This window comes from Rhinopithecus bieti, unplaced genomic scaffold (genome assembly GCF_001698545.2).
Source record: "Rhinopithecus bieti isolate Rb0 unplaced genomic scaffold, ASM169854v2 scaffold_5882, whole genome shotgun sequence".
NCBI classification, from domain to species: Eukaryota; Metazoa; Chordata; class Mammalia; order Primates; family Cercopithecidae; genus Rhinopithecus; species Rhinopithecus bieti.
In genome coordinates this window covers 2,723,987-2,742,458 of record NW_016805188.1, presented here as the reverse complement: position 1 = coordinate 2,742,458, position 18,472 = coordinate 2,723,987, and the positions used below count along the sequence as shown (strand labels likewise).

The following is an 18,472-nucleotide window of genomic DNA, read 5'->3' as shown; positions in this document are numbered from 1 at the left end:
TTTGTTTTTTAAAGGCACATAAAAATATTTTTATTTTCTATAAATACATTAGGAAATGTATTTCTTCCCAACTCAGTCCACGCCATTAACTGTCAATTTTTTCTACATAAAAAAGATGCTAATACCACCCTCACCTGTGACTGCTAAATAGAGAAAGATTGCTGGGACTAGGCATTATCCCCTAGTTGGAAATAAAGGCCCTTCCTGGGGAAGGAAGTGGGATTTTAGGGGACTCTATAGACGTAGGCAGCCAAGAGTCAAACAAAACAAGTATATGCAATAGTCATAATCATGCTAGTATGACAGTATGAATTAGGTGACTCAGCCAGGCATACACAGGAGTTCAGAGTGGGGATAGTGGAAGCCCTCAAAACTTGCACATTTGGGCCCTTAACAGAGACACTTGGTCTGAGAAACACAGTAAAATGTTTGCCTGGATAGTCAGGATCATTCTAGTATGAGGTAGACAGGAAGCAGAGCAGGGCCAGGAGCTGGAAGGGGCCACCCTGGCCCTCAGGAGTCCCTGACAAGGGAAGGTCCCTCCATGCTCTCTGAGGGTGGCGGGGCTCCAAAGATCCTGGCCAGGAGCCCTTTGTTGGAGCGGGCCTTGTCCTGGGCAGTCGCCAGGCGAGCCCGTTCACGGCCCCTGGCCGTTGCTGCTTCCCAGGCCCTCAGTTCCTGCTCAGTAGGACGTTGAGCAAATGTCCAGGAGCCATCTGGGCGAGCAGGGTCCCCATCGGCCGCAAGAAAGCGTTGTCCGCGTTCCACACTTTGAAGACAGAAGTCGGTCTCACGCTTGGCCTGAGCAATCTCCGCTCTCAGGCGCTGCCTGCGCACCTGGCGCTCAAAGGCAAGGTGCTCGCTGAGGTGGGACCAGGTGAAACCGTGCAAGTACTTGAGGTTCCAAAGATCATAACGGAAGGGGCTGCGCCTGCGGGCACCCATAGGCGTGTTGTGTAGACTGGCCGCCACGCGCTTGGCTATGCGCTTGTCACGGAACTCCACCCATCCCTCGCTGTAGTCCTTGCTGTAGGACCGCTTTTTTCCTCCCGCAGCTGCTGCTGCTTTCTTCTTGCGTCTCACAAACTGGTCCTCAGCCTGAAAGAAGACGCGTCCGACCTCGCCATAGGCGCCGAGAAGGTTACGGACGTGCAGGGGACGGAAGCGCGGCGGGATATGGCCCAGGTACACAATACCTGGCACTACCCGCTTATTGCCGCCACAGGCCGCCTTTTCGGATTCCTCCTGCTCCTCCTCCGCGTCTAGTGTCTATTCTGTCCCTTCCAGCGGCTCGTGCTCCGTTGCGGCCTTCTCCGATTCCTCTGCCTCCATGTTGACTCCCCTCTGGATACTTTTAAGACTTCTTTTAATTTTTCATTATTAGAAGATTGACAAAAATATGTCTGTTGTTTTCCTTTTATTTATCTTGCTTAGAATTTGATGAGCTTCTTGAATCTGTTGAATAATGTCTTATCAACTTTGGAAACATTTTGGCTGTTATTTCCACAAATACTGCTTCTGCTCCCATTTATTTCTCCTTTTAGTCCAGAATTTTAAATAAATATGGTATACTTTTTAACTATCTTGTATGCTCAGTTTTCTTTTTACGCATTCTTTTCTTCTGTTCTTGGATTTGTATATTTTCTATAATCCTATCTTAAAGTCTATTAATTTTATCTACTTCTCTGTCCAGTCTGCTGTTAAATGTACCTAATGTGTTTTACTCAGATGTTATATTTGTCAGAGAATGTCCATTTGATTCTTTTACAAAATTTAAATCTTTTATATTCATTATCATTGCATCCATTTCCCCCATTTTCTTCCGTTTCATGTAGTATATTGAGTTTTTTAATAAAGTTCTCATCTGCCAGCTTCAATATTTGGATTATCTGTGGGTCTGCTTCTATTGTTTATCTTTTCTCTTGATTATAATGATCAGTCACATTTTTTCTGCTTCTCTGCATGTCTAGTAATTTTTTAATTATAAACCAGACATTATAAATAGAAGCACTGCAGAGACTCCAGTAGATGCCCTATACTAGAAAGAGCTTCCACATTCCTCTTTGGAAACACTCTTAGGATGAAGGTTTTATCTTCGAGCTGAATAGGGGCTAAGTTGCAGCTTTAGTAAGACTTAGTCTGCTTCTGGTTTTTCTCTGTTCCTCAAACATAGCGATTCTGGACTTTTGATTACAGCCTGCAGGAATTCTGTCTTCTCAGTTCTGAAAGATTGTGGGGAATTTAGTGCTGTACGTTAGAGGTTTTGAACTTAGCTCTTTAGCCTTGCACCCCTTGTCCTATTACAGCTTCAAAATCTGGAAGATGTCCTAAGCAGGGTGGCTGGATGTGTGTTTGAATGGCAAGACTTCTTCCTTTAATTAGACTTTTTGCCCTTAGCACCATGAAACTAGAGGAGATTTTATTATGACTTTTTGAAGTCTTTAAACAAATGCCCCAGCCTTCTTTGCATAGCCCCTGAACCCAGAAGATGTCCTGGGGGAAAACCAGCTATGTGTTTAGCACTTACCAAGTTTCTGGTTTCTCCCACCGGCCCCACGTGTCTACCAAAAACCTCCCTGGTTTCTCTTTCCCCAAGTAGATTCCTTCTTTATAAGTCAAGTCAAATTCTCAGTCCATGCCCAGAATTGTCAAATGTCCCCAAGGAAGAAAACAATTGGTGATTTATGTAGCCTTCATTGCTTCCTCATTTTCTGAGATTCTTAAAAATGTGACTTTCTTAATTTATCTGGTTCTTTATAATTGTTGCAATGGGAATTCTAGTCTGCTACGATCTTACTACATTTTATTCAGGAACAGAATTCCCCGATCCTTATGTTTTGAGAGTAAAAGCCCACTAAAATGGGTACAACTTCAAAGATCGAGAAAGGCTATGGCCTGCCTTCAGTACTTGGATTCCTGGAGGAGTGAAGTTACATTGGTGGTCCAGACTTGGGCCCTTAATTGCAGAGGCTCTGAGAAAATAAGTCATATGGCTTCAGGAGCTATTGCTAGACTTGACACAGGAAGGAAAGCTGTCAGAATGAATGGGAGGTTTTGAATGAACCATGTAACCTTGCAGTAACAATTATAGTTAGTGGCAATCAAAACTAATAAAATGACTGAGTCCCTCCATTTTCCTAGATATAAATTCAAATATGATTGAAAGATAAGAGAGATGTCCTTCCACATTTTTATGGGTGGTGTTTAAATTAAATTAAATTTGATTCTGAAAATTGAATAAATTTTTACTCTATGTTTCAGAATACCTGTTGTACTGTTATTCTTACAGGTATGATCAGGCAACTGAGTACAAAATTGATTCAGAGGTATGGTACTTTGAATATGAAGCTTTATGAGTACCTTAAGTTTATTTTGCTTATATTGTCCTTTTTTCCCTATATACACACACACATACACATGTGTGTATATACATATAAATGTATATATTAAATATGTATGTGTATATATATATTTTGCTCTACTTTCTATTTTCAGTCATTGCTAATATAATATAGAGATTTATTAATTTTTATTAATTTATGTTTTTTCATTATGTGTGTGTATATGTATATATATAGTTTTTCAATATTAATATATGCATTTTGAACCAGAACCACACCTTTTATACCATAACTTTACTAGTTTTTGTTTCTTTGTTTTATCTCAAGTTTTAGTCAGTTGAAGAGTATCTTCAAGTTATTTCTTCTAGAAGAAATATTAGTAGTTCATAAGTACTTGGATGCCTGTTGTCTTCATAAATGAAAAATAACCTAGAAATCCTTAGATTACAGAAGTTTGCCCCCAAAATTCTAGAGCCTTGACCACACATTGGAATCTCCTGGGGAGGTTTAAAAGTTACTGATGCCTGGGTTCCATCCCCAGCAATTCTATTTTAAGTTGTCTGAGATGTGGCATGGATATAAAGATTAAAAACAAACAACATCAACAAAAAATGCTCTAAGGCCCTACTGTAGGTCTATTAAATCAGAGTTTCTGGGTGAGGGCCTTGGGGATCAATACACTCTTTCTATTTTGTGTGAAAAATTCCCAAGTTTGCCAGCCATACTGTCAGTTTCCCGCAGTGTCAGTACTGGTTTTCATTGCCATCAATGTGGATTAAAATTTTGCTTTTACATTTTTAGATTCTTTGTAATTTTTTCTTTCCTGTCATCTCCTCTTTCCTCTTATCTTAGTTTTTCGTGCCACCTGATTCTCTTTTAGCTTTTCCCTGCTTTCTCTATGGAGGTGAGTCATTTAACATTTTATAAAACAGTTTTCTGAGATTGTCATCTGTATTTTGCAGGAGATAATTTTGGGGGCTTTGCTTTTCTTCTGTATCTCCAGAATGATGCTCTCCTTTTTTGATGGTGTGTGTTTGTTTTTTGTTAGACTTCTGTTTTTATTACTGCTATTATGGTTTGGGTTTGTATGTGTTTTCTTCTTTTTCCTCATCTCAAATAAGGCAAAGCTAATCTCACTGGTGCCAATCTCAGGCGATGTGGAGATAGGTGACAAGTTTTCTCAAATCTCTTTCTGTAGTGCAGTTATAAACATTCCCATCTCCCAGTCAAATTCCAGAAGTCACGAAGGCTTTTTCTTCATGTTGTTTCCTGTTATGAGGAATCATTTTCTACCTCTACTTGCCTTTCCCTGTGATTCTCCAACTGGGTTCATTGGGTTCATTGAGTTCATTTGGTTCATTCGTATGAAGCCTTTCTCCAGCATTTGCTCTTACCACGTGTTCTTCCCCATCATCCGCCCACAGTGCTTTTCTTGTTGAGGCCTTTCTTCTCAGGAAGCAACTCACTAAAGCCAGGACACACCTCCCACCTTACTTCCTGTCCAGTTGTTTTCTGGGGTTTTCCATGTCTGCCAGCTGGTGACATGGACTGAGGAACAATAGCCACTTCAGAGAGTGGCATCAGTGGGCTAGGGAGTAGCTGATTTGCCACTTTGAGGATGCAAGACTGACTCTCTGAGTTAGTGGTCTATCAAAGGGGCAGACTTGAAGTCCCTTCCTATCCTCATTCAAATAAATAAAATAAGTTATGGTGAAAACTGGGTAGGCTATTCTCAATCTATCTGTGCCTGGTTTATAGTTAGTGTAAATCTACAAAGCTCCACAGGTGATTCCAAGGCATATAAGGTAGGGAACCACTGTTTTGGTCAGCAATTGGAAGAAGTTGCAGGAGGGACTCTGGGGTACCATTTCCAACTGAAATTCAGGCTGAATTTGAGAGGATAACTCCATGTGCAGGTAAGAATATAAGGGAAGCCAATAAAACAAGTGAACAAGTGTTGCAGTCATCCATGTAGTGGTGTTACCTGGGACAGTGACCCTAGAAGGGAAGGTGAGGACACATGTGAGAAGCATTACTCAACACTTGGTGACAGGACTTGGATCCTGAATAGAAGAAGCAGGAAGAAAGTGGAAGAGCTGGCAACAGTGCTAAAGACTCCACTCCCCTCTGCCCACCCTACCCCTCAGTGTTCCTAGGCCAGAATCAAGAAGTACCCATCTGGTCTTTTTAGAAGTGGCATATTAAGGTTGAACAATAACTTAGTTTTATCCATTTACTAACAAGGATTTATTGAATACCTACTGTGTACCAGACATTTTGCTAGATCCTGGGGACACTTGATTTAAGAGAAAAGTACACAGTTCTTGCCCTCACAGAGCCTTTAGTCCAGTGGTGAGACAGTGTCACTCAAATAACTCCCACCAATGAAGGAAATGAACCCCTCCCCCCTTCCAGTGAAGACATGTAATAAAGGAAGCTGAGGAAGGAAGGGATGGGTGTCTGGAACATAACATTCCAGGCTGAGGACAGGTGACAAATTACCGGAGGACTACAGTTCAGCTTGAAGAGATGGAATAGCCCCATTGTGGCAGGTACTCAGTGTAAGATGAGACCAAGTTCAAAAAGGAGCTGGGCAGGTGAACAGGACCTTGCAGGGAAGAAGATACCTTCTATCATTCTGTAAATAGTGCAGTACTGAAGCCTGCTTTGCTCATTTCTCCTGTATATCAGTCAGCCTTATAAGTTGTTGCTGATCTATCCTGCCTAAGTAAGCAAGTAGGATTTTCTTATTGTGTGACCTATGAAGTTCTAAAATATATGATGAGTAATAAAATAAGAATATTTTCTTTGCATAAAGCTGCAATGAATATTTAATCTGGCTTGGAAGGTCCAAAGTGGCCCAATAAATCTATTTTATAACTTGAGCAAAGCCATCTGTTACTGTAAATCCAGTAGATTTTTCCAGTGAGGAAATCACTAGAACAGACATCATCTCTGTCTGCAAATGAACAAATGAGTACTTCTGCGCCATCTGTGCCTCGTGAAGTCTCAGGATTTACAGACTCTGTCATCTTAGTCACCAAATAAATTTATTGTAATCTGTGGTCACAACAGTGATTCCTCCTCACCTGTGTGTTTTGTTGCTGTTGTTGTTTTGCAGATTTTTCACGAAGTCTCATCATAAACTAGATTATGTAGAAAGTGGAAAAAACATTAAAAATCAGAAAAAAATAAATACCAACCCCTCAGGAAGTACATTCCAGTCCTTAGTTCCTCCAGTGTGGTTGATAGCTCTGTCAGAATAACTAACTGCAGGCTAATTTTTCCCTTCATTTTAAAGTGATTTTTTTCCTACTAAATGATTTCTTTTATCTATTTTTTTTTTTCATGAGCCTGACTTATTCCCTAGTTTGGGCCTTTATGTAACTTTAGCTCCAGCAGAATTTCGTTTTTCAGTCCATACCCTTGCTAGGTATCCCCAAATCCCAGTACCTTTCTCTTATTCTAATCATCTGATCTCCTCTCTCTTTCTCTCCAAATCCTCCTCCTCCTCTCTCTCTCTCTTTCTGTCTCTCTCTCTGTTTCTCTCCTCCCCCACTTTTTACTCTTCACACATGCACAGAGGTACCATCTCTATATTTGCAATTGTGGAGCTCTTCGAGTTGCTAATAACAGAAACCAACTCTGACTGGTTGCAAAAAAGGAGAAATTTATTTGAAGGCTACAGAGACATCTCACAGAACCAAAAGCTGAACAATCATGAGAGTGTCTTTGGAGTCCACTGCTATTACCTGAACTTAATGCCAGGAATTCCTAATCTCCTAATCTCCTTTTTTTCATTCCTGGTTTCAAATTCCTGGGAGAGAGAATCTGACCAACTCATATCTATTCCTGGATCACCTGTATGAATAGAGGTGCAGGATTGTGTTGTGAGACAAGACTACTTTTGGTCTGCCCATGTCTAGTGGGCTGTTCCCAGCATTCATAAACTAGGCAGCAACCCAAATGGTTGTGCACCAAAATGTCAATCCAGTCTTAGTTGTACCATAGATCTACTTAGATGAACCATAGTAATGACTGCAATTTTCATCTTCCCTCTAATATCCACTGCTTTTCAATAGGATTCACTGTTACTAAGATAATAGTCTTGCCTGGTGCTCCAGCCTGGCTGTTATCACCAGTCCCTCACCATCTTCATCGCACACTGTACAAGTAAACAGTCACACAAGCCCAAATCTGTGTGTGAGAAAAGAGAGAACTAAACTAGTCAGAAAAAAGAAAACTCAGGGGATAATTAAAATAATTTACAGAGATTTTCAACTGTAATTGGTCTTGAATCATAGTAAATAGAACAATATACTTAGTAATATGAATTGCTATCTATTTATTTATTTATCCATTTAAAACATTTTCTGAGTCCTGACTTTGCACTGATTTCTACTCGGGGCCATGGGAACAATGGTGAGCAACATTAGGCAAGTCCCTGATCTTGGATCTTCTGGTCTAGCAGGGATGATCAGAAACTAAGAGTCTCATGGAACCGTGTGTAACTTACAACTGTTTTAAGTACTCTAGGGAGAGGTATGGGGGTCTATGAGCACATTTAATGGGAAGTCCGGGGAGTCTTCCCTGAGGAACTGATGCTTGGTCTGAGATGAGAAGGCTGGGAGTGGGGGTGTCAGGGAGGAGAAATTGAGAGGAGTCTTTCAGGCAGAGAGAGCAGGGTGTGCGTGGGCTCTGGAGACCACAGGAGCCCTGTACATTTGAGGAACTGGGAATTCGGTGTGCAATTAGAAAGTAGAGTTGAGAGGAGCAGGGTGGGAGGCAGAGGACAGCAGAAAGGGCCAGCCTTTGAGAGCAGGTTACAGTTTTGGCTGAGGAGCCACAGAGAGGCTTTTAAGCTGCAGCAAGAGGGGGATCAAATGCAAGCTCTGAAATGATCATTCTGGCTGTTGTGTAGAGAATAAGTTGAAAGGGATTGAGAGAGGATATAGGCAGAGTAGGAGATACATTGAGTAAAATCTGGAAACAACTATTGTGAAATGTCTGTATATTCACAGAGTTAGCAGAAAGTCAAAATTTTCTGATAATTTTATGGCTATTTTCATTTTTGAACCTGCCAATCATTATAGTTCGAGATTATGTGAATAAAATAGCAATGACGTCAAGACAGAAATGTTAAGTGACTAAGATCTGCCCCAGATGATGAAACAATGATGTCAAGAGTAAGTCCAGGATAATTCCTAGGTTTTTGGTTTGAGCCATTGGGTAAATGTTTGTTGTGACTACGTAAGCTGTCTCCTTTATTTCTCTTCAAGAGTAGGTTAGCCACTGGGAAGCAGCCATCTTGGTTATGCCTTTTCTTCAGCTGATCAAGTTCCTAACTCAGCCTACATATATAATAGATTTCCCTTGTCATCCACCAAATTGGAGACTGCACATTTTTGTGCTTGCATTTTTTTTCTAAAGGCCTGTAAATATTATTTTGGGGACTGCAGGAAATACCAAATTTAGGTACTTAAGTCATTATGAAAAATATCCTTCAAAACTCTGGTAGTTTATGACTCACACTAACAGAATTTTATTAAAAACATCTTCAGACATTTCAAAAGTAGCATTTTAAACACTAGCTATTGCTTACGATGATGGGAGAGTTTGAGGCAATCTGAGTGTTCAGTATCAAAAGTGGGAAGACTTTGTGTTGGACACAGAAGCTAGAAGGAATAGGTTAGATGTCAGATAGCAACAAGAATGGGTCTTATTAACACAGACCTGTGTTCATTACACAGTTATTTCAATGAGGAAGATGCAGTTCAGGTTTGAGTATTTTAGACTCACAATACAATTTAATTTCTCTAAGAATTTTAATAATTTATTTCTTCCTCCTTTCCTCCCTTCTTCTCTTCAATCATTTAGTTAGTATTTTTTGATTGCCAGGCACCGTGCGGGGCTCCAAGGATTCCATAAAGAATGACATAAGTGTTGTTACTCCTCTCATAGAGCAGCAGGACAGGCAATAACAGATAATTGTATAAATAAATACATGGTTATGCAAGATGATGAATTCCTTGAAGGAAAATGACAAATTGCTAAATTACAGAGAGGTAGACAATGGTAGGCCTCTTTAAGGAAGTGACAATTGAGCTGAGACCTAAAGAATGGGATTTCCCCAGAAGAAGCAGGAGAAGAACGTGTCACTCAGCAGGAATAGCACAACAGACTTCAAAAGAAAAGGGCCCAGTGTCCATGAGAAACTGAAAGGAAGCTGATATAGGTGTGCATTTGAGGGAATGGGGCTGGGATGCAAGATTGTGCTGGGGAAACATACAGAGACAGAGACGCCCTCTAAGTCTTGTTACTAATCTAAGATGTTAACCAAAAAACAATTGGTATCTGTTGAAGTGTTCTGAGCTGGGGGATCAAATGATTTGACACTATAAGATTATGTCTTTGCCATAAGGAGAAAGGATTGAAATAGGAGCAAAAATGGATGCAGGAAAATCCATTAGGAGGTTTCCCAGGAGTTCAGGAGAGAAGCAGCTTAGACAAGGTGGATGGTAGTGGAGATGGAGAGAAGTTGGAAGGATTTGAGAGATATTCCAGTGATAGAATAAACAGAACTTTGTGTTATATTGGATATGATGGTGAGAGTAGTGGAATCAAGGTTAACTCATAGATTTCTGGCTTGAGCAATTAGGTAAATGTTGATACCATTTACTGAGTGGGACAGGCTGGAGGAAGATCACATTTTCAAGAAAGGATATAGAGATCCATTTTGGACATGTTAAGATTCCTGTATAGTTATGTGCAGTTGGGTCTAGAGTTGAAAGAGCAATCGAGGTTATATAAATAAATGTGGGAGTGATATATATATATATATATATATATAAAGAATGGAAAACATATTTAAAGTCATTAGAATACATGAGTTAGCTAAGAGGGAGAGTATATAGTGGGAAGAGAAGGGGCCCCAGGGTGGAACCCCGAGGGGATCCAGTGTTAGAAAAGGAGAAGCCAGGGCCAGACGCAGTGGCTCACTGTGATCCAGCATTTAGGAGACAGGTGGGAGGATTACTTTAGCCAAGGAGTTTGAGGCCAGCTTGGGCGAGATGGCAAGACCCCATCTCTACAAAACAATAAAAAATTAGCCAACCACAGTGGTGCATTCCTGAAGTCCCAGCTACTCGCGAGGCTGAGGTTAAAGGATTGCTTGAGCCCCAGAGGTCAAGGCTGCAGTGAGCAGCCTTGCAAAGTTAGACCCCGTCTCTAAAAAAAAGAAAAGAAAAGAAATGAAACGAAAAGAAAAGAAAAGAGCCAGGAAAGGACATCAAGAAGGAGAGTCCAGGAGAAAACCTAGAAGTGTGGTGCCATGAAAGTCAAGAGGAGAGAGTATTTTGTGAAGAAAGTGATTGCTGGTTTGAATGGTGATGAGATATTGAGTAAATTAAGACTGGAGAAGGTTCAATGGAATTGGCAAGATGGAGATCATTAGTGACCTTGAGAAGAACAGCTTGGGAGATAGTAGAGGTGGGAGAAGTCAGCTTACAGTTGGATTAGTTGTGAATGGGAGATGAAAAGTGGAGGTAGCATATGTACACAAGTCTTCCAGCAAGTATGACTGTGAAGGAATATAAGGAAATAAGTTAGCATATGGAGGGGACTGAATTGGACACCTCTTTTATGTTACTTTAATCCTGTTGGCTCTGCTCTTAGCCTAGCCACTGCCTTGCTAAGTTCTGAGCTCCCCACAGGCTTAACTTGGCCATGCCTTGCTTTGAGCCCCTGCCTTTCACCTCCTACTCTAGGGCTTCTTTGTTTTGTGGCTGGGAACATCTGAGGGAACCTTTTCAGCATTCATGCTTGTGCAACCCAGAAACCAGGGGAGTTGACAACCAAGGGATGACCCTTGACTAGAGGGCAATAAAAGCTGATGGATAAATGCTGTCCTCTTTTCTCTCTTTGGTGGACAGTTTTTAAGACCCATTGCATACGTTTGCTCAGAAGGTCCCATGGGATTGGTGCCTGTAAAGGTGATTTTAAAAAAAATGCATCTGTGTATTGGCTTCACTTCATTCTTTACTTTGTCCCTTTTTTTCCCACCTTGGGATCACTTCCAGATAAACCACCTACCTGCATTGAAGTGTTTGACTCATACTAGAGCATGATAGAAAGGATCCAGTAGAAAAGGAAAAGATGGAAACACAAAAGAGGTAAAGGATAACTAAGGGAGCAAGACCTTTGGGAAAGTGAGAGTAGATGGGATCCAGAGTCCTATGGACAGGAGAGCAGATGAAGATGAATTTGGGGCAGGTCTGTTTGTAGTTTGGGGGTTGTATACATGAGAGAGTTTCTGTATTAGAATTTAACTGGAGAAGCAATTGAATGCATATCTCCTACTGAATATCTGTATTCTATGTATAGAGAGAGATTTATTGCAAGGAATTGGCTTGTGTGATTGTGGGAAACCTCCAAAATTCACAGGGCAGGCTGTGAGGAAGAGCAGGCTGGAACTCTCAGGCATAAAATGAAATGTCCACAGGCAGAATTTCTTCTTCATCAGAATTTCTTCTTCATCTGTTCTGTTCTTCAGGTGTTCCATCCAGCTGATAGGATCTGGCCCACCTGAATAATCAAGGATAATCTTCCTTACTGCAGGTCAACTGATTATGCATTTTAATCACACCTACTAAATCACACTTTCACAGCAACACCTAGATTAGTGTTTGATTGAATAACCGGGGACTATAACCTAGTCAAGTTGATACATCAAAAAACAATCACACTATTTTCACCCCTAGAGCTGGAATATCTAATAAAAAATGTTGTAATAATAGAAATGCTTTATAGCTGCATTGTCCAGTACAACAGCCACATGTGGCTATTGAACATGGTCAGTGGTTGGTGCAACTGAGGGACTGAAGTCTGGATTTTATTTAATTTAAATTAATTTAAATGTAAATAGCCATGCATATCTAGTGGCTACCATAATACAATTACCATACAAATACCATACAATTTGGGCAGCACAGTTCTAGGGTACAAAGCAGGGTCATCAGTTGAGAATATTATTGCTGGTTAAAAAGAATACGTTGAAAAAAATTAAATTGATTTATCAAAACTAATGAAAAAGAACATAATATGTTCTCATTTGTTTTTCAACTTGCACAGCAGGAATCTCTTAGTCACAGCTGACATCTTTGATGCTGATCCTGTAATTTGCCTGTATCATAGTTTACAAACATGAACAGTAATCACGAGATTGTGATTCTAGCTGAGCAGGCTACACCACGCAGCCGTAGGTGTGTATTCCAGCACGGAGCAAGCAATAGTCTGTTTCCCAGAGACACAAGCCCTCTTCCAGATGGCAACCTATTATAAACAGCAGCACATGTACTGCATCACGTAGTCCAATTAATAGCCTGAATTACATCTCATCAGCACTATGAAAACACATGTGATAGCAAACTTGTCCTTTCTATGACAAAAACTCAGTGATTTGTTAAAAATAGAAAACATATGAGGCATGTTCCCTCAACACACTGCAATGAAACTTAAATTAGCAATGACAATAAAACTACTCATAATGCTTGGAAGTGTAAAAACATTATTCTAAATAATTCTTGGGTCAAAAGGAACTCAGAACTGAAATTAAGATTTATTTAGGTAAATTAATGGTAAGGCTAGTATATATTAAAAAGGGGTACAGACAAAGGCACGTTAAAGTACTTCCCTCAGATGACTTTAAAATACCTTTTTAGAAAACAGGAGAATAAAATAAACATAATTACATATTCAACTCTAGAAGCTAGAAGAAGAGGATCAAAATTAGGCTGGGTGCGGTGGCTCATGCCTGTAATCCCAGCACTTTGTGAGGCTGAGGCAGGCAGATCACTTGAAATCAGGAGTTCAAGACCAGCCAGGCCAACATGGTGAAACCCTGTCTCAACTAAAAATACAAAAATTAGTCGGGCATGATGGCACACGCCTGTAATTCCAGCTACTCTGGAGGCTGAGGCAGTAGAATCACTTGAACCTGGGAAGTGGAAGCTGCAGTGAGCCGAGATTGCGCCACTGCACTCCAGCCTGGGTGACAGAGCAAGACTCCGTCTCCAAAAAACAAACAAAAAGATAAAATTAACTCAAAGAAATATAACATAGTAATAAAGACAGAAAGAAAACTAAAGTGTAGAATTGATCAATAAAAGCTAGAATAAAAGCTAGTGTTTATCCTTTATAAAATATACATGTCTGGGAATTTGTACATTAAAAAAAGTACAATACATTTTAGAAGTGAGGAAGTATAAATAAGGAAATATAAAAATATTTCTATGATTATAAATTGAGAGCTTTCTATGTTTTGGGTACTACTGTTAGATTAATGTGTGGTTAAATAAACGATCCATGCAGTAGAACACTGCACAAACATCAAATGGAAAGAGGTAAATCTACACAAACAACACTGAAAGTTGCCCACAACATACAAGCAAGTGAGAAAGGCAAGTTACAAAATTGAATTCACATATGATCTTGTTTTTAAAAAAAAAGGTATCTATTTGTATTTCTATTAATATCTATATTTTAAAAATCTAGAATAATCTAGTGATTGGTACTGAGTCAGAGAAGAGAACTTTTTTACTTTATCCACTTCTGCATTGTTTAATCTTTTTTACAATGTGCATGAATTACTTTTAATAAGTGCATGATATTTCAAAGTAGCTATGACTTGAAATGTTCCCAACACAGAGATGATAAATACTCAAGGGATGGACACCCCCAAAACTCTGATTTGATCCATGTAACAAAATACCACATGTACCTCATAAATATGTAAAATATTATATGTCAGTTTTTTTAAGGGCAAAAAATAAGTACATGGATGATAGTTTTAATACCACTAAGTATGTTAAACATGGTTATCAGTTTCCAGGATACTGCTGTTTGGAGAACATTATTTCACTTTCGGAGTGCTGAAAGCGAGGCCACTCTTACAGTTCTGCTTCTGTTCCATACACTTCTCACTCACTCTTAAAGAGGACATGCTTTGTCATGTGCATGGCATATTTTGTGGTGTGCTCTTCAAGCATGGTCACGAACTAATGAATCTTGATAATGGCACATGTCACAAGGAATGGAAACTTGAGGTGAATTTCAGGATGCTTGAAGGGGTAAAGTCGAGATATGCAAGGACTGCAGGCTCTTGAGGGCTGTATTGGTGAAGTCCCGGTTGATCAAAAGCTTTTGGTATCTGTACCAAAAGAGGGACTGAGGCTGTGGCTGTCTTTGTCCAGTAGGGCACAGGCACTAGAAGAGGCAGCTTCAGAACTACTCCATTGCAAAGCATCAGCCAGCCTGACTTGGCACCCAGACCAGTTTTATAACTTAGCATGTTTTTATTTTTCTTTATGCTTTCTTCATGTCTGACTCTCTCTTGCTTCTGGCATAGCCATTGTATTCAATACATTTCTATTGAGAATTTTTAAAGGTGTTCTGATAATGACTTGCAATTCTCCCCGGCTGGTAGTGGCAGCTTTTGAAGTTACCAGCAAGTTGTTTTTCCAAGGTTGGGAACGAAGTTTGTTGTTTACTTTCTCTCTCACTGACTGACTGATGAACAGAATAATTTTGAGCTTAAGTGGAACCATCAAGATTAAATCATTTTTAATGATTTAAAACTTATTGAGATCCTGTTATGCTCTGGATCTTATTTTCAGTGCTTTGGAGCTTACCTCCTTGGTGGAGAGCTTAATGTCAGTGTGAGCCAGGACTAGCTGGAGAACTTGTTAGCCACAGATTGCTGGGCCCTACTGAAGTTTCTGACTCAGTAGGTCTGAGCTGGGGCCCGAGGGTTTGCATTTCTAACAAGTGCTCTAGAGAGCTGCTCTACAGCAACACTGTGCAATAGAAATGTAAGGGGTGCCACAAATGCAAACCATGTATGTAATTTCAAGCTTTCTAGAAACCATACTAAGAAAGCAAGAAGAGCTGAAATCCATTTTAATGGCATGTTATTTGACCTAATACAAAATATTATTTCAACATGTAGTCAATGTTACAAAAATTATTAATGACTTAATTTACACCCTTTTTTGGAGGAGTAAGTCGTTGAAACCTGATATGAATTTTATACTCATAGCACCTCTCAGTTGGGACTAGCTAAATTTCAAGTGCTCTATAGCCTCATGTGGCCAGTAGCCACTGTGTTGAGCAGTACAGTTCTGGAGTATCATAGAATCTAGTATGTCTTAACCATTTTTCTTTCCCAGCATACCTGAGGGATAGGATGTATTTCCAACCATAACAGTGACTCATTAAGACTACATTTTCTAGAAAATATATAGGCAGTCCAGCCCCTCATTTACTTGCATTAGGGGCTGACGAAGGCCATGTGTGAAGACAGAGCAGGTATAACATACTTGACTCAGTAAGAATGCTGCATTTTGGGCAGGAGAGTCAATTCCATGTAAAGCACAATGCTCTGCTCACATTTACCTAACATTGGAATCCTATGGCTCCATAGGAGATGGAGCTTGGGGGAATAAGCAGAAAGAACTGTTTCACAGTACCTCAAAGACCATTAGAGCATCAACAACATTCTTTCGAGACCTCCCTGATAGAGCGGACTCTGACTCCTCAGTAAGGAGGAGTTGCAAGTTCATTCTGCATCTTACTTCAGAACACTATAAACCTTGACGTGGTAGGAGCTCCCTAACTGTGTCAGGAGCAGTGGTGCCCAGCAGATGCTTAGGGGAAGATGGCAGAGCAATGGCAAGACCTGAAAGAAGTGTCCTTATTCAGGGAGTATGTGTGAGGCACCCTGGGAACTTCTAGAGACACTTCTACAACGGAACTTAGACAGGGGCTGAAGGTCATATCGATGTGTAGGACAGGGCTGGCAGCACCTGGTTGATTGTTGTTAGGGTGACCTCATTATGGGGATAAGTTCTATAGGGGTTCAGAAGAAGGACTAGGTAGAGATATCAGGAAAGGCTGCATAGAACAGGCTAAGCTTGAGGTAGTCCTAGTGGTTTTAGATGTGCAGAGATGGAGGAATTGGAGTGAGGGAACTTTAGGCGGAGGAAACAGCTGGAGAAAAGACCCAGGTGGGTAAGAGTCATTTTGATGGGAACAGTGCATGTCTGAAGAAAACCAGAGTGTGCCCAGGCTGCAAAAGATGAACAGAAGCATACTCTCTTGGCTCTGGAGTATTAGGCTTACGACTTTGGTTTTTACTCCATAGGAAATGTAAACCCTTAAAGGTTTTTGAGCAGGGCTGTGCTGTGAATAGATTGTTGTTGTAGGGGAAATAACTTGGCAACTGCACGTAGGATAAAATATTTTGAAAAAGGATTACAGCCCAGAAGCATCCTTGTCCAGAGGGTGGGGTAAGGAACTACCTGGACTTGGAACTAGGGTTGAGGGCAGAGGTAGAGGGAAGAATGGAGTAGAACTGAGAGCACTTTACACAGGATGGTGGCAGGGATAGGAATAAAGAAGGGAAAGGGAAAGGTCAAAAGACAGATGTTGCAAAGATAGTGGTCAGGGAAGCAAGGAAGGAAAGGAGTGAGAGATTGGGGAGAAAGAAGAGAAAAGTGTGAATGAGAGAGGAAGAGAAGAGAGGGAAGGAAGACACAAATGATACCAAGGATTTGAAGCCAGTGGAACTGTTACCTCTTTAGGACAATGCATTGGTACTGAAGGTGAATGGCAAAATTCATTCTGACTGTGACCCTTTCCTGGTAGTTACTGAGAGAAGTGAGGGCAGCAGAATGAGTGTCCCTTATAACCAGGGTCCCCAACCCCCAGGCTACGGATTGGTACTTCTACAAGGTACCGGCCTGTGGCCTGTTAGGAACTGAGCCGTACAGCAGAAGGTGAGTGGCGGGCAAGTGAGTGAAGCTTCATCTGTATTTACAGCCACTCCCCATTGCTCACATTACTGCCTGAGCTTCACCTCCACCTTCCACCTCCTGTCAGATCAGCAGCAGCACAAGATTCTCAAAGGAGCGTGAACCCTACTGTAAACTGAGCATGTGAGGGAGCTAGGTTGTGCACTTCTTATGAGAATCTAATGCCTGATCATCTGTCACTGTCTCCCATCACCCCCAGATAGAACCATCTAGTTGCAGGAAAACAAGCTCAGGGGTTCCACTGATTCTACATTATGGTGAGATGTATAATTATTTCATTATATATTACAATGTAGTAATAATAGAAATAAAGTGCACAATAAATGTAATGTGCATGAGTCATCCTGAAATCATCCGCCGACTTCCCTGTCTGTGGAGAAATCGTCTTCTATGAAACCGGTCTCTGATGTCAAAAAGGTTGGAGACCATTGCTTTATAAAACAGTCCTACCGTAAGATAGTAACACATCTCTGTTGCTAGGAGACACATTCCACAGTCTTCTGCTGAGAAGGGGAGAGATGACTAGTTCCTAATCAAGTCAGCTAATATTCATAAAAAGATTTTAAATTTGATCCAAGGCAGATTCTGCCCAAATTTGAGATTAAGACAGTAGTTCTCTAACTCCCTTCCCGGCCCCCCAGGGCAGTGACTCCACCTTTTCTTGCCAACAGCTGTCCCGGGGGTCTTTGCAGTGTTGCTCAGGCACCACTGGAACGTGTCAAGGATGCAGCTGTGGCAGGAGCTGGGCCATTTGTTTGATGCTGTCAGCCTCACCTAACACCACCATGAGACAGGCAACTGTATCACTCTCAAGTGACAGATTTGAAGCCCAGACTTAGAGAAATGGCTGGAAATGATTGTACAAACCATCTGCAGGACAAAATCCAAGCCCTTACTTTACATTGTTCAACCAAGAAAGAGGAGAAAAGGTACCCTGTAGTAAAATTTATGGGGGAAAACCATTTGTCCTTCATTTTGTCTACAGATCACATTTTGACTATATTGCAATTTTTGTTTTTTCGGTATGCTTTGTGGAAGGGAGACATTAAGGAGTTTGAAAAACTTACTTAAAACCCTTGTGTTTGGTAAGAAATTTACCCTTTCATTTCCCCTGGAAGAAATCTAACAACTCTGGACTGTTGACAAACATTCCCTTTTGGTGTCCCAACTCTGCCTGAAGTCAAAATGAGGTAATCAAAATTTTCTAAGCAAATATGTAATCACTGTAATTTGCATATTATTTGCATAACCAGAGATGCTGGA

At 40.7% G+C, this 18,472-nt stretch overlaps 1 pseudogene across 1 annotated transcript; it reads right to left on the bottom strand.

The window, feature by feature from the left end:
• Positions 1-392: 392 nt before the first annotated feature.
• LOC108529325 (activator of basal transcription 1 pseudogene) lies at positions 393-1,332 on the bottom strand (annotated as a pseudogene). Its single transcript, XR_001885493.1, has one exon. The product of XR_001885493.1 is annotated as an activator of basal transcription 1 pseudogene (transcript).
• Between the last annotated feature and the right edge of the window lie 17,140 nt (positions 1,333-18,472).